This window comes from Coenobita brevimanus, chromosome 35 (assembly GCF_032717465.1).
Source record: "Coenobita brevimanus isolate Jiangsu-jjx chromosome 35, ASM3271746v2, whole genome shotgun sequence".
Taxonomy (NCBI): domain Eukaryota; kingdom Metazoa; phylum Arthropoda; class Malacostraca; order Decapoda; family Coenobitidae; genus Coenobita; species Coenobita brevimanus.
The window spans coordinates 20,728,539-20,744,520 of record NC_136988.1 but is presented as its reverse complement, the minus strand read 5'-3'; positions in this window follow the sequence as shown (position 1 = coordinate 20,744,520).

Sequence of the window (15,982 nt, the reverse complement as noted above, 5' to 3'; positions counted from 1 at the left end):
CTCACGTGTACGAATTGACAATATCTCCTTTTCCAGGCAGTATCTTGGACAGTTTTCAGAGGAGACAGCATGCGGACCTCCACTGTGATAACATTTAAGGGGTCCTGTACAAACACTGGTATGGCTTGGTCTGCCACAGGAGACACAGACATCAGGAAGTCCAGCTTGGGAACAGTGACAAAATCTACTAACATGGCCATAGCCCTGACAGTGAAAACATCTCTTTGGGGATGGAACGTAGGGCTTCACAGGAAGAGATAACCAAGCAAGTTTCACAGAATCAGACAATGTTAATCTATCAAAAGTCAGGAAAAGCATTGGAGTTGGTGTCAGAACACTCTCAATCATCTTCTGCACTCTGTAATCGTTGACAACACCCGAAGACCTTGGTTCCTCCAACAACTGAGTCTCTGGGTATCGAAGGGGTTCCTGGGAGTAAATGACTCTCTTACAGTGGTTAACCCATCACGTCTCGAGCTATTTTGCACCTCCGACACCCCCTAATCCCGAGCTATTTTGGATTTTTTTTTTTTTGGCTAAAACTTCCGCTTTTGTTGAGAAACAAATGAAAATCACCAAGAGCTTACTGTGGTCCATAAGTGGTTGGAACAGGTGAGGTCCCCCTTGCCAGGTATCGTATTCTGTCACTGACGTGTGAGGCACTCACGTTTTCTATGGTAGGTAATTTTGGGAGAAACCACAAAGAACACCCCTACATTTATTGAATTTGAACTAATAAACAATAAGAATAACAATATAATGGATTTCAATGACATATATATGAAAAATAAGCACTGTACCTTCGCACTAGCATAGCGAGTTTGGTCAAAGTGGTAACATGCTATGTGCTAAGTTTCTTGTTTCAGTCAACATATCATTTTTTCTACTTGTATACTACTGTTTCAATGCCATTTTACCATTTTGTACTGTATGTAAATGTTTTCAGCTGCTTTCATTCATTACGATGACATGTAGCATAACTATAGCGCACATCTGCTTACTCAGCGCACTCGCTATGACTCGTATCTCAACATACCATATTGTTTTATCACTTTCATAGTACTGTTTTCGTTTTTCATTGAACCTTTCCTCCACCACTGTAAATGTTTTCAATTATTTGCATTCATAACGAGGATATTTAGCGAAATGCTAGCGCATATTCACGTAGCAAGCACAATCTCTACCACTCGTGTTTCAACTTCTACTTTATTTCTTCACTCCCAGTATACTTCCTCACTTACATTACACCCGTTTACACCCTATATTGCATTATACATATTTACAGGCCTTATTTTTTTCAACTGAGCGTCAGAATATCGCACCAAAATACCCTCGCAATGATTGTTTCGACTAAGATAATACTCATACACTTACATACTAATTTTCCACTTATATTACACCCGTTTCCACTTGTATACTCCTGTTTACATATTTACGGGCCTTACTTATTCCACTGAGCGTCAGGAAATCGCATCTATATACACTTGCTAGGAATATTTTGACTTAGAAAAAATTTCAGCCCTTACAAAACCTTCAACTTATATTACACCCATTCGCATTTTTCATACAAATATTTACATATTTACGGGCCTTATTTATTCCGCTGAGCGTCAGAAAAGTGCATCTACATACACTTGCTGGGAAGATTTCCACTTAGAAAATATTTATGCCCTTACAGATTTTTCCACTTATTATACACCCGTTTCCACTTCCATACTACTATTTACAGATCTATGGGCCTTATAATTACACTGAGCGTCTGTTTGTCACATTTATTTCTGAGTATCAGCGTCATATCGCATTCACACCATATCAGAAGTGCATCAAGGTGTGATACTAACTGAAACAGCAGAGAACTACATCACACTCAACGCACTGGTAGCGGGTGTCTTTTCTCTGAGTGGTGGGTCTCACCCGGGAATTGCTACACACATGACACCTGCGTTGGGGCCCAGGTCTATTTGGCTGGGGAGGTATAGGAGTGGGGAAATGGAGGACGGATATTCTCAGGGGAGTTTGGGCGGTAGGGGCAGTGCGTGTGCGGTGTTGGGGCCTTTCAACCGCATACCAGGCAAAAATCTCACGTGTGAGCTCCCTCGCAAACCCTTCAAAGGTTTCCTGAACTCCTGTCATCATGGCGTGCAGGTGGTGGCAATTTAGGGCAATTATATCTAGTAAGTGAAAGAAGAGCTTCTTGTACCACTTCGTCGTGGTCCTGGCACACTCGACAGTGGATATCATGGAGTCTGACTGGTCCACCAGGCGCATGTTGATGTAATCAAGGGCACATTCAGGTTTCCATATGTGGCGCCTGTTCTCGCTCTGGTAATCCACAGACTCTGTACAGTGCATCAAGGGGTGGTGAACCGTGGACAAGAGGCTGACTTCTCTATTGTGGTTCCACACTGCTGCTAGTATATTGTTTGCCTGGAAGAAGACAAGCTCATTTCTGTCAAGTTTCCGCCCCACTTTGACCATGTGACACCGGTTCACCTTGACAGTACCACAGATTCCCGTGTCATGCCTGTGTAGATAACGAACAAGAAGAGGGCTAGTGTACCAGTTGTCCAGGTAAAGGACGTGACCACGATGAAAGTAGTCTTCTATCATTGTCTTTATCACTGCTCCAGACAGTCCAATACTCCGATCTTCTGTTATGTCTGTCTGTGCACCTGTGTACAAGACTATGTCTTGCACATAACCAGTCCTACAGTCACATATAACAAAGATCTTGAACCCAAAATGGTGCCTTTTGCTGGGTATGTACTGCCAAAATGAAATATTGCCTCTCCACAACACGAGACTCGCGTCTATGACGAGGTCTCTATAGGGATAAAATGATGAACGAAATGTTTGCCTCAGGTGATCAAAGACAAACCTAATTCGCCTCATCTTATCTGTGTCATTTGCATTAGCAGGATCATCAGCATCGTAAAAGTGGAGGTGACTTAGAATTTGCTGAAAGTGATTACGGATCATGACTTTGCCAAATATTGGTGTCAGCATAATGGGGTCCCTTGACCAGTATGCCAGAATTCTGTTCTTTCGTACAATACCCATCACAAGTTCCAGGGCAAAAAATAAAAACATTTCTGCAAGGGAGTCTGGGTAATCATATTTGATAGAATGCCCGCTCCTTGTGCCCAATCTTTCACTCTCACGTCACTGGCTGCTAGCGAAACGGTTGGTCTGGTCCACTATTTCCTCTACAAAACCCTCACTGAAAAAAAGATGGAAAAAATCCAGCCTGGTGGAATTAGGGTGAATTCCTGGAGCAGTGCAGCCAGTGCACCCCTGCTCAGTGAAGGGGTGAATGATAGGAGAAAAATCACTCCCATCCTCACAATTCCAAGACACAAATCCCTCATCCCCCTTGTCACCTTCGTCTGGGTGGGGAGGAGATGCTGGTGGGGGAGGTTGGGGGGGAGGAGTGTGGAGGGCTTCCCCTCTCGCACTCTTCTTCCCCCCCCTCGTGGGCAGCCACCTTATCGTGGTGGGGGGGCTTATGTGCCCCTGTGATCCCACAAGCCCGCCCTGGGATGTAACGACATCTGGCAGGGTCTCCCATGCAGGTAGGGTTGTGGGTGAGAGGTCTAACTAAGCGCTGCCCGAAACGTAGGTTACCCATATGGGTCATCGGTGCCGCCCTCCAGAGGGATCGCCTCGGTACTGTCCTGGGTTGGTTGATTGGGTGGCTGGGCTGTGGGGTGTTGGGGAAGGGGGTCTTTGCACTGGTTGGAGCAAACTTTCGTATCATGGGGTGTCCTTTTTGGGGCACCCTCTGGGGACAAGGTACCCCACTCCCATCAGACCGCGCTCGGTCCCCTCACTCCTTGGTAGGCGGTTTCCCTTGGCTCCTGGTGCCAATTTATGTTCATCACTGTATATATGGATACACTGGACATTTCATTAACCACTCGTGTGGTCGGTGGCCAGCCGCATGAGTCGGCATCAACTGGTCACTCTCTGGCCGACAACCCTGTACCCTCCAGGCCATCTGCCAAAAGTGCGAATCACGATGCCCTTTCTATGTAGCTGTTACCTGGTGTTTTTGTGAATCACTCTTACACAAAATACATAGTCCTCAAAATGGATAATGGTACTTCCTTCTGGAACCTGAATTGTTTTCAGATTCACAAGGGTCTAGTTACGGCATGTGGATTTGCCCCCGAGGTCTCTTTGCAGGGTGATGGTTCTCTATTGCTAGAAGCCAGGAATGAAGAGGAGAGTTCACGCATCCAGTCCCTAACTATGGTCGCTGGTTATCCTGTATCTGCCTCTCGTCACTTGGTCCTAAATCAGTCCCGAGAGGTTGTATATTCTCATGACTTGGTCTCATATTCTGATTCTTCCCTCTTTGAGGGACTGGCTCCTCAGAGAGTTGTAGCAGTACAAAGAATAATGAAGAAAGTTGATGGGATTTTAACCCCCACGCCCACTCTTATCTTGACATTTGATCGTCTTACTTTGCCAGAGGTCGTCACCGCTGCATGTTGGAAGCTTAAGGTTAAACCTTATGTTCCCCGACCTAGAAGGTGCTATTATTGTCAAAGGTTTGGTCATGTTCACCGTTCTTGCAGGCGGGAAGCGTCTGGCCTTCCTGAGGTTTGTGGAAATTGTGGTGGAATTTCTCATGGAATGGATGATTATTCTCAACCCTCTAAATGTTTGAACTGTGGAGGAGCACATGCAGCCTCCTCAAGGGATTGCAAAGTATACAAGTATGAATATGAGATTATTTCTGTCCGAACGAAGGAGAAAATTTCCTTTTCTGAGGCAAAGGCCAGGGTAAGGGAGTGGTTCATTCGCCCTGGGGTTACCTTTGCTGCTGTATTGTCTCGCCATAAAGCTACCCTGCCATCACACAATGCCCCATCAAATTCTCGGGGTTCTACTTCCCGGCCTTCTCGCCCGGGGGGTTCCACTGAGGGAGTGCAGCCTGGAAGCAGCTGTGCTTCCTCCAGGGAGGTGCCTCCTGTCTCTGGGGGGTGTCCCCTCTGCGGTGGTTCTTCCAGTGTCTGGGAGTGCTTCCCCCATCCCAGTTCCTCCGGTTCCTCCTGTGACAAATACCCGTGTTGATGCTACACCTTGCTTTGATACATCCAAAACTGCCGATGCCTTTCCTGTGCATCCTTGTCCTGACATATCCAAAAAAACCAGCATCTCTCATACTCCTGTATCGGCTGCTACTCCTATACTGACTGCTGCTCCTGTACCATCTGCCCGCTCTGCTACTGTTGTTCACTCTTCTTTACAGTGTGGCACTATAGTTTCTAATGCTTTAAGTTCTGGTGCAGAGATGGAGGTTGCATCTGTCAACCTCAAACGAGTGAGGAGTGAGGAGTTTTTGGGTGACTCCCCTCCTTCTAAGGTTCAAACTTCTGTACCGCATGAGGATTCTGAGGGGGCTCTTCACTCGACAACCCAGCCAGTGGTGGCGTCTAAGTCTGTGGGTGTTCATGATGGCCCTTCTAGGATTCATGTCCCTGCCTCTTGCTCAGGTGTGGTGGGGTCTGGGTCTTTAGATACTCAAAGAGCTCAGTGGCTTGCTCTCTCTGATCCATCACCCAGCGGCCAACCTTTGGTTGATTCTGTTGGGGGGGGTTCGGTTGGCCCCGAGGTGCCAGCTGAACCCTCACATGGGTGTGTAGATGGGGCACGTGGGTCTTACAAGAAGGTCTCTGTGCTTCGTACTCCTTCTGGCGATGGGCAGGACGTGTCTCAGGGGAAGGGTACTTCCACCCATGGAAACACTAAATCTTGATTGTCTTCTCGGTTGGTGAAACAGAACTCCACGCCTAGGATGTAGGGCTTTCACTCCCTTCTCAACGAGGTTGCTACATAGCTTTGGTGTTTCTAAGTTCATAATATTTAATACTAATCACTATGGCTCAATCGGTACCAATCTGTCTTCAGTGGAACTGTCGAGGTGCCATGGCAAGTTGGGAGGAACTGCAGTTATTACTCTCTGCTCTGAACCCACTATGCGTCTGTCTTCAGGAGACAATGGTGGGGGACAGACAGTTCTCTTCTGTTAGGGCATATGAGGCATTCCATGCATCTCCTCCTGGTGGTCACAGCGAGGGATGTGCAATTTTGTGCCGTTCTGATGTCCCTTATATTTCCTTTGAGATTCACTCCCACTTTCAAGTTCTAGCAGTACAGATGCACGTTGGGAGGTGCTATACCATCTGTTGTCTGTACCTTCCACCTTCCGTTCCTGTTATGCGTGCTGATCTAGAAACCCTTATCAGCCAACTTCCACCCCCTTTCCTACTCCTTGGTGACCTTAATGGCTGCCATCGTTTGTGGGGTGACTCACTTTCATAATCCCGGGGTGATCTTGCCTCTTTGGTTGGGGATTTAGATTTGGTTGTCCTAAATGATGGGAGGCCCACCCATTTTCATGTTCAGACTGGCACGTATTCTGTCATTGACCTTACCATCCCCTCCTCTGACTGTGCCCTTGATTTTTCTTCGGAGGTTTTGGATGATCTACATAGTAGTGACCATTATCCTGTACTGGTCCACCCTACTCGCTCTGTTCTTGCAGCCCATCTGCCACGCTGGTGTCTGGACAGGGCTGATTGGGGTCTCTTTGAGGAACTATGTATATTTGCCAACAGGGTTACTGATTTTTCAACTATCGATGATGGCGAATGTTAATTTATTAAGACCATTTTCTCAGCAGGGGTTCATTCTATCCCATGGACTTCTGGTGTTTTTTCCCAGAGACCTGGGCCATGGTGGAATGATGACTGTTCCATAGCAAAGGGAACTTACAAAGCAGCTGCCCGTCGGTATTTTGCCAATCGTAATTTTGTTTTTCTAAAATACAGTTTCGCAAAGCACGTGCTCACTATAGATGGGTCATGAAGAATGCTCACCGTAACTCGTGGAGGTCGTATGTTTCTACAATTACATCTTCAACTTCAATGTCTATGGTATGGAAAAAGGTGCGCAAGATTTCTGGTAAGTTCTCGCCCCCCTCCCCTCCGGTGTTGCACCAGATGCAGTAGCCTCTGCTTTTGCAAATCAGTTTTACGCTGTCTCTACAAAGGATCATTCTCAGCCATTTACTACCTTTCGTAGGAATCAGGAGAGGCTGGGTCTTGACTTTTGCTCTTGTGGCGGAGAGCCGTATAATTTAGATTTCAGTCTCCGTGAGCTCCGTGCTGCCCTTTCAGAGTGTCATGACACTGCTCCTGGGCATGACGATATTCCATACGCTATGCTGCGTCATCTTCCGACTGATTCACTTCAGTTTTTATTGGACCTTTTTAACAGGGTTTGGAGTGAGGGCTCTATTCCGAGGAGTTGGAAGTTGGGTATTGTCCTCCCCTTTCCCAAGCCTGGTAAAGACCATTCCCAAGTCTCCAACTATCGCCCTATCACTTTAACATCATGTGTGTGCAAGCTGTTCGAAAAGATGGTCAATGTCAGGCTTATGTGTTTTCTGGAGAAGGGTTGCTTTCTCTCTCCGTTGCAGAGTGGTTTCCGTAAATTACGGTGCACTTCAGACAACTCTATCAGGCTCAAGGTGTCAATCTGTGAAGCTTTTGCCTCCAAGCATTGTGGCTGTTTTTTGACCTTGAGAAATGAATGAATGAATGAATAAATGAAAATGTGACATGGCGGCGCAACAGCAGAGGTCATATGCCGCCGAACACAAACATTAAAAGGAAGTCAAAAAATAAATGAATAAATAAATAAATAAAATGATGCATAAAACAAAGCGACAAAATCCAAAAAACAACCAAAACTTAAACGTGGTGGAAAGATTAGGCTAAACGAGAACAGTATAAAACAGAAACTAAAATATGGTAAAGTCTTACAGTTTGTGGAGAAGGCTGGAACTTAACACAAAGGAGGAGGTGCCTCCTCCCATAGCACAAGCCTCTTCCCCAAGTACCGAAGAGAGAAGATAAGGTCCGTTGTTGGCTCGGCACCCGGAAAGGTACTGCTGACGAAGGTCCTCAAGACTTGGGCATTCCAAAAGATGCTGCTGCACAGTCAAAGGAACCAGACAGTCATCACAATAGGGAGGGGGCGCCTTCTCCATTAAAAAAACATGAGTCAGCCTAGTGTGGCCAATCCGGAGACGGGCCAAAGCTGTTTCCCACTGTTGGGATAGTCCCACATACCCTCCATCGCCCAGGTTCTGATGAATGCTACGGAGTTTGTTCACCCCTACTGCATCCCACCTTCTCTGCCAACAGAGACGGACAGCTTCTATAGTGCTTGTACATAAATCCTCAGATGGGACATGGTAATGGGGAGAGGAAGGGGGAGAGGCAGCGGCTCTCGCCACAGAGTCAGCATGCTCATTGCCTATGACCCCAACATGAGTAGGGACCCAACACATCTGTACAGAAAATCTGTCCGAACGAATAATAAGAAGAGCCACTCCAAGATAGACAGGATTAGAGGGTGTGATGAGAAGCCACAAGACAAAGCTTGCAAGGCACTGGCTGAGTCACTAAAAATGGTGAAAGAAGCAGGGGAGGAAACTAAAAATCTACTCAACTGCAACTAAACTAGCTGTAAGTTCAGCAGTAAAAACAGAGGAGGAAGGAGGAAGAATCCCACCACGGCTAAAATCATGGAAAACTACACCAAAGCCTGTCACAACGCATGACTTGGAACCATCAGTATATACAGGGATTGAGCCACTGTGGGCAGAGGCGTGTTCTAAAAAATAAGACAGAGCTACCTGTGTGGAAAGAGAGGCCTTCCTCTCAGGGAAGTAATCACATGGCTGTACTTCTGGGAGGAGCCGGGGAGCCACTCGGGGAACACGCACAGGGCAAACAGGAAAAGGTTGAACACCTAACTCCTCCATGGCAGCCCTCACTCTGTACCGAAACGGTTGTGGATAGCGAGGGTGGGTGTTATAAAAGGGGAAAAGAGTGACCTCGGAGACAGCTATACAACTTGGTGAAGAAGGTAGACGGTGAAGGCGGTGCCAACACTGCACCAGTAAGGACTGGCGACGGAGATCTAGTGGCGGTTCATTCGCGTCTACTAATAGACTAGGAATTGGGGAAGACCAGAAAGCTCCAGTTGACAGATGGATCCCAGCATGATGGATTGACCTGAGAGGCTGCAGCCATGCCTCAGTAGCAGAAGAGTATACCTCACACCCATAGTCCAATTTGCTCCGTACCAAGGCACGGTAAAGGTAGAGCAGGGTGGCTCTATCAGATCCCCAATACAGGTGAGATAGAATCCGTAGGAGAGACGGGGCACGGTGGCAGTATAAACGTAATGCACGGATGTGGGGAACCCATGTCAGTCGTCTGTTGAAAACAAGACCGAGAAACCTTGTTTCATCCACACATCAGACTCTGTGGCCATGTAACTTGAGATTGGGGTCGGGGTGGACACCTCTTAAGGCCACTGATTTTGTTGGGGAGAAACGGAAACCATGCATTGTGGCCCGATGAGATACGTGGTCTAAGGTAAGCTGCATGTGACGTTCAGCCACGGGCAACCGGGAGGCAGCATAACATATAGCTAAATCATAGACATACAGTGAGGCAGACACCCCCTCTGGAATAGAGGACAGAATACCATCTAATGCTATAGCAAAAAGGGTCGTGCTAAGGACACTTCCTTGAGGCACGCCTTCTTCCTGAGGGTACGAAGGAAGCAGAGTGTCACCAATTCGAACCCTGAATGAACGGTCACACAGAAAGTCTAATATAAATAGGTGCAGCCTACCACGTAAACCTAAAGAGTGAAGCTGCTTGATAATACCAAACCACCAGATGCTGCTTCCTGGCAAAAGCATCACATGCTGCAGCTTCTAGGTGGCAAGTGCATCTGTCGTCGAACGATATTTGCGAAAACCAGACTGACATCGAGAGAGACAGTCATTCCTTTCGAGGAAATACATTAAGTGTGAATTGACCATCTTTTCAAACAGTTTACACAAGCATGATGTAAGGACAATTGGTCGATATTCTAGAGGACTGGATCCTGTCTTCCCTGGCTTCTGGAATGGCAGGACAACAGCTTCGCGCCAAGAGGTAGGAAGAGAAGAGTCTCTCCAGATTCTATTAAAAAGTTTGAGGAGAAAAGACAGTGCATCATCACTCAGATGCCGAAGCATTGCATAGGGAATATCATCTGACCCTGGTGAGGTGTCATGACAAAGGGAAAGAGCAGATTGGAGTTCATGGCAAGAGAAAGGGAGGTTTTAAGACTCTCCCCTCCCGGAATGGAAGTTCAATACCCCAGCCTCTTCTACGTCCCTGTGTCTGGCAAAAACTGGAGTGCTAGCATCTCTACGGCTGACCACTGCAAAGGCAGAAGCAAAAATATCGGCCACAGCCGCAGGGTCACCAACAGGCTCACCATTTGACAGCAGCACAGGAGACCTGCCTTGCGGGAATTTTCCTGAAATCTTTTGTGCCCTCTTCTACACCTGAGACACTGGTGTCTTAGAGTTTATGGAAGACACATAAGCCATCCAAGAGTCTCGTCGGGCTTGTTTGAGGACCCGGCGTGCCCTAGCATGTGCCCTCCTGAATTCGATGAGATAATGCTGTTTTGTATCAACGATAATGTGAAACTGCTGTCATTTTGGCATGTACAGCAATACTACAATCCTCAATCCACCATGGGACAGGGCGATAGTTATATGTGCCAGAGGTTCTTGGAACAGCATGGAGGGCAGCAGAATGGATAATAGACGTAAAGAACGAAACAGCTTCATCTGTATGTGGAAAGTCTTCTATGGAAACACCAATAGAAGTCGAGGAAGAAAAAAGGGACCAGTCCATCTTATCTAACCTCCACCTCGGGAGACGGGAACAAGGACTAGATATTGCTGCAGTAAGGATGATAGGAAAGTGATCATTCCCATGCAGATCCCTCAGAACCTCCCAGGTGAAATCCAGGAGGCAGTCAGGAGAACAGACAGAGAGGTCAATTGTGGTAAATGTATTTGTCTGAGCATGAAAATGAGCAAACTCGCCAGTATTCAGCAGGGAGAGATCCTCATCCTCCAATAAGGATGCCAATAAATGCCCAGGTTGGTTAATTAGACAGTCATCCCACAACGGGTGGTGACTGTTAAAGTCCCCCAGGAGGAGAAAGGGCTTAGGTAATTGTCTGAGGAGGTCTTCAAGGTCTGCTTTACTAACTACTGCGCTGGGTGGTAAATAAATGCAACAGACAGTATACCAGTGGAGGGCATACAACCACACAGCAACACACTGGAGATCAGACTGGAGGTGAACCTATTGATGAGGGACATTAGCCCTCACCAAAACAGCACCACCTCCAACAGGATCCTGGGTTGGAGCTGAGTAAAAAGCATCATACCCAGGTGGTGCATGAGGAGTGGCAAGCCCTACAAGTTTCCTGGAGACACACGCACAAAGGGGAATAAGCCAGGAGATCCGCAGCACCTCCCAATTACCACGCAGCCCTCGACAATTCCATTGTAATATACTGGCTGAGAATGCCATAGTATTCACAGGGAAGGAAGAATCAGGTTGAGGGGCGAGACAACCTTACCCTGGGAAGCAACCAGATTTAGATTGCTGCTTAGAGCTGCCCTTAGAAAGGGACTGCCTGGCACCGTTATGGTGTACAGTGTGCCGCCCAGCTGAAGATAACCTGGAGGACGAAGAAGAGGGCTGGACGATGGTTTTCTTCTTTGGCGGGGCAAGAGATGGTTTGGCAGGTGGACTGCAAACTATCCTAGCTGGAATAGAGCAGGCAGTGCCACCACGAGAAGGAGCACAATCAGTAGCGCGTCCCACAGTACTGGAATCCTGAGAGGGCAAGGCCTGATGCAGCTGAGCAGGTGCATCAACTACCTGAGGACCACCATTATCTGGCGGTGGCTGGGTCATCAGCGAGACGCCATCCCCAGCCTGCACTTGCCCTGACCACTGAGTATCCCGAGGAGGAGGAGTAGTGGGCTCCGCTGCAGAGATCTTTGGTAGCAGCGCTTCACTCTCTGAGCACTCCGAGGAGCCACGGCGATGCTTACCTTGCACAGGAAGGACATCGGGAGTTTTGGATGTGTCAAAGCAAGGTGTAGCATCGACACATGTGTTTGTCACAGGAGGAACTGGAGGAACTGGGTTGGGGGAGGCACTCCCAGATGCTGGAAGTACCACCACGGAGGGGACACCCCCAGAGACAGGGAGCACCTCCCCGGAAGAAGCACAGCTACTTCCAGGCTGCACTCCCTCGGTGGAACCCTACAGCCGAGAAGGCCGGGAAGTAGAACCCTGAGAATTTGATGGGGCATTGTGTGATGGCAGGGGCACCAGCCGAGTAGCCTTAGGGCGAGACAACACAGCAGCAAAGGTAACCCCAGGGCGAATGAACCGCTCCCTAACCCTGGCTTTTGCCTTGGAAAAGGAAATTTTCTCCTTAGTTCAGAAGGAAATAATCTCATATTCATACTTGTATACTTTGCAATCCCCTGAGGAGGCTGCATGTGCTCCTCCACAGTTCAAACATTTAGAGGGTTGAGAACAATCATCCATACCATGAGAAATTCCACCACAATTTCCACAGACCTCAGGAAGGCCTGACGCTTCCCGCATGCAAGAATGGTGGACATGACCAAATCTTTGACAATAATAGCATCTTCTAGGTTGGGGAACATAAGGTTTAACCTTTAGCTTCCACCATGCAGCAGTGATAACCTCCGGCAAGGTAAGATGGTCAAATGTCAAGATAATAGAGGGCGTGGGGGTTAAAACCCCATCAACACTCTTCATAATTCTCCGTACTCTTACAACACCCTGAGGAGCCAGTCCCGCTAAGAGGGAAGAATCAGAATATGAGATCAAGTCACGAGAATACACAACCCCTCGGGACTGATTTAGGACCAAGTGACGAGAGGCAGATACAGGATAACCGGGAACCACAGCTAGAGACTGGATGCGTGAACTCTCCTCTTCATTCCTAGCTTCTAGCAATAGAGAACCATTGCCCTGCAAAGAGACCTTGGAGGTAAATCCACATGCTGTAACTAGACCACTGTGAATCTGAAAACAATTCAGGTTCCGCAAGGAAGTACCATTATCCATTTTAAGAACTATATATTTTGTGTAAAAGTGATTCACAAAAACACCAGGTAACATCTCGATAGGAAGGGCATCTTCATTCTCAGTTTTGGCAGGGTACAGGGTCATTGGCCAGAGAGTGACCAGGTGATGCCAACTCGTGTGGCTGGTCACCGACCACACGAGTGGTTAAAGAAGTTTCTGATTTATCCATATATATATTAGTGAGATAAAATGGTACAAGGAGCCAAGGGAAACCGCCTACCAGGGAGTGAGGGGACCGAGCTTGGTCTGATGGGAGCGGGGTACCTCGTCCCCAGAGGGTGCCCCCAAAAGGACACCCCGTGCTACAAAAGTTTGCTCCCACCAGTGCTAAGACCCCCTTCCCCAACACCCCCCAGCCCAGACACCCAACCAACCAAGGACAGCACCGAGGCGATCCCTATGGAGGGCGGTACCGATGACCCATATGGGTAACCTACGTTTCGGGCAGCACTTAGTCAGACCCCTCACCCACAACCCTACCCACATGGGAGACCCTGCCAGATGTTGTTACATCCACGGGCAGGCTTGTGGGATCACAGGGGCACGCAAGCCCCCCCACCACGACAATGTGGCTGCCCATGGAGGGGACCTTGAGAAAGCTTATGACACTGCCTGGCACCACGGCATCCTCCAGCAACTTGATGCCTTTGGTTTACATGGTCGCCTGCCTGTGTTGCTTGGAGACTTCTTGACTGATCGTGTATTTCGGGTCCGTGTGGGTTCTACCTTCTCTGCGCCACTGTGCCAGGAGGAAGGTGTCCCACAGGGGAGTGTTTTAAGTGTTTCCCTGTTTGCAGTGGCCATCAATGGTATCATTGACACTGTGCCTGCTGGGGTATCCTCATCCCTTTATGTGGATGACTTATCTATATGGTTTTCTGGCTCCCGCATGTCTGCTATTGAGCGGCGTATGCAACTTGCCTAGGACAAGATTTCTGCCTGGGCCACTTCCAAGGGTTTTTGTTTTTCTCCTTCAAAGACTGTGGCTATGCACTTCTGTAGGATGAGAGGGGTACACCCGGACCCTGATCTCCAGCTTTGTGGTATGAGACTCCATTGTGTGACAGAGATGAAATTCTTGGGCCTGATGTTTGATTGTCGTTTGACATGGGTCTCACACTTGGCAAATCTTATAACCTCATGTATGAAGGCTCTCAGTCTATTGAGGGTTCTGTCCCATACCTCTTGGGGTGCTGATCGGAGGACTCTCTTGCATTTGTTTCAGGTATTTGTAACCTCTAAGCTGTCATATGGCTGTGAGGTATACTCCTCTGCCACAGAATCAAGACTAAAAACTCTAGATGCTGTCTATCATACTGGTCTTCGCCTTGCAACAGGGGCTTTTCGGTCCTCTCCAATTCCCAGCTTATTGGTGAAAGCTGGTGTGCCTCCCTTAGATCTACTGCGTCAGTCTGTTGCAGTAAGGTGCTGGCTCCAGATTCGTCGCCTTCCAGACTCACTTGTCTGTGAGGGTGTGATGAAACAGTCTTGTCTTTTGTGTTATAGTAGACACCCTTGCATGCCTCATCCATTTGGCTAAAGGGTTCAGGATATAATGGAGGGGTTTGGTTTGTCAGCAGTACTTGTCAGTCCTGTTTGGATCCCAAGGGTTGTGCCTTGGATATTACCCAAGGTAACTTTCTGCAGGCCTTTTGCTGGCTCAAAGTATTTTGTCATTCCTCAGTATCTTTTAAGGTTATTTTAGAACATGCTTCTAGTCATGGTGGTTTTGTGCCTGTGTATACTTATGGCTCTAAATCCGCATCAGGTGTCGGTTTTGGAGTGGTATTTCCCAATTTTAAATAATGGAGGTAGGCGTCCTTTGGTTGCCTCAGTTTTTACTGCAGTTGTCAGCCATCATTTTAGCCTTGAAGATGGTGTTTGTTCACCCTGACAATTATTTTACTATTTTTAGCGACTCTCAAGGGGCACTTTTGGCCCTGGACTCTTTTAACTCTTCCCATCCCTTAGTTTTAGATATTTTGGAGTGGTTGTTCCTCATTCTTCGTTGGGGGAAGAGAGTGGATTTTTGCTGTGTTCCCTCACATGTTGGTGTGGTGGGCAATGAGACAGCGGATGCATTGGCCAAGGCTGCGGCTACTCGACAGCCCCCAACAGAATATCCGCTTCCTGCATCTGATCTAACACCTTACTTGTGGGACAGAATTCCTGTGTGTTGGCATAAACGCTGGGATGGTGTTGCTCATAATAAATTGAAAGAGGTCGTTCAGAGAGTGGTTGTGCCAAGGGTTCTCCTTTCCATGCCACGGCGATTGGAGGTAGCTCTTGCTAGGCTTCGCATTGGACACTCTCGGCTTACACATGGGTTCCTGATAAGTGGTGAGACTCAACCATACTGTGATGATTGCTTTGTTCCCCTTACTGTCCGTCACTTGCTGGTCGAGTGTCCAAGTTTGGGGGACCTGCGTCAGAGATTCCTTCATAGGCATTGAGGGGTAGATGGTGCCTACTGTCTCTCCTCGAAGCTTGGTGGAGCCCATATCGATTTTACTGATGGTTTTGGTTTTCTTCAGGAGGCGGGCCTCCTTCCACTTTTATAAGTACTTGTTTTTTCTTTTAACTATTCTTTTATTATTTTCAGTGTTTTATTTCTAGTAAAAGTTAGTAACTTTATTTCGATTATGCACTATTTATTTGCCGCGTGTATTAGCTTGTTGTTCGGCGGCACATGACCCTGGCAGTTGTGCCACCAGTTTCTGCTACAATCAATCAATCAATCAATCAATCTCCTCTTCCCTCGGCCTTTACCCTTTCCCTTTCCCTTACCCTTACGGCCTTGTGGAACATTAGGGGGCTGTGGGGATGAAGTCTGGGAATATTGAGGAGCATAAGATGTGCTGGGGAGTGGTTCCTCCCCACCTTCCCCCTCCATCACAACA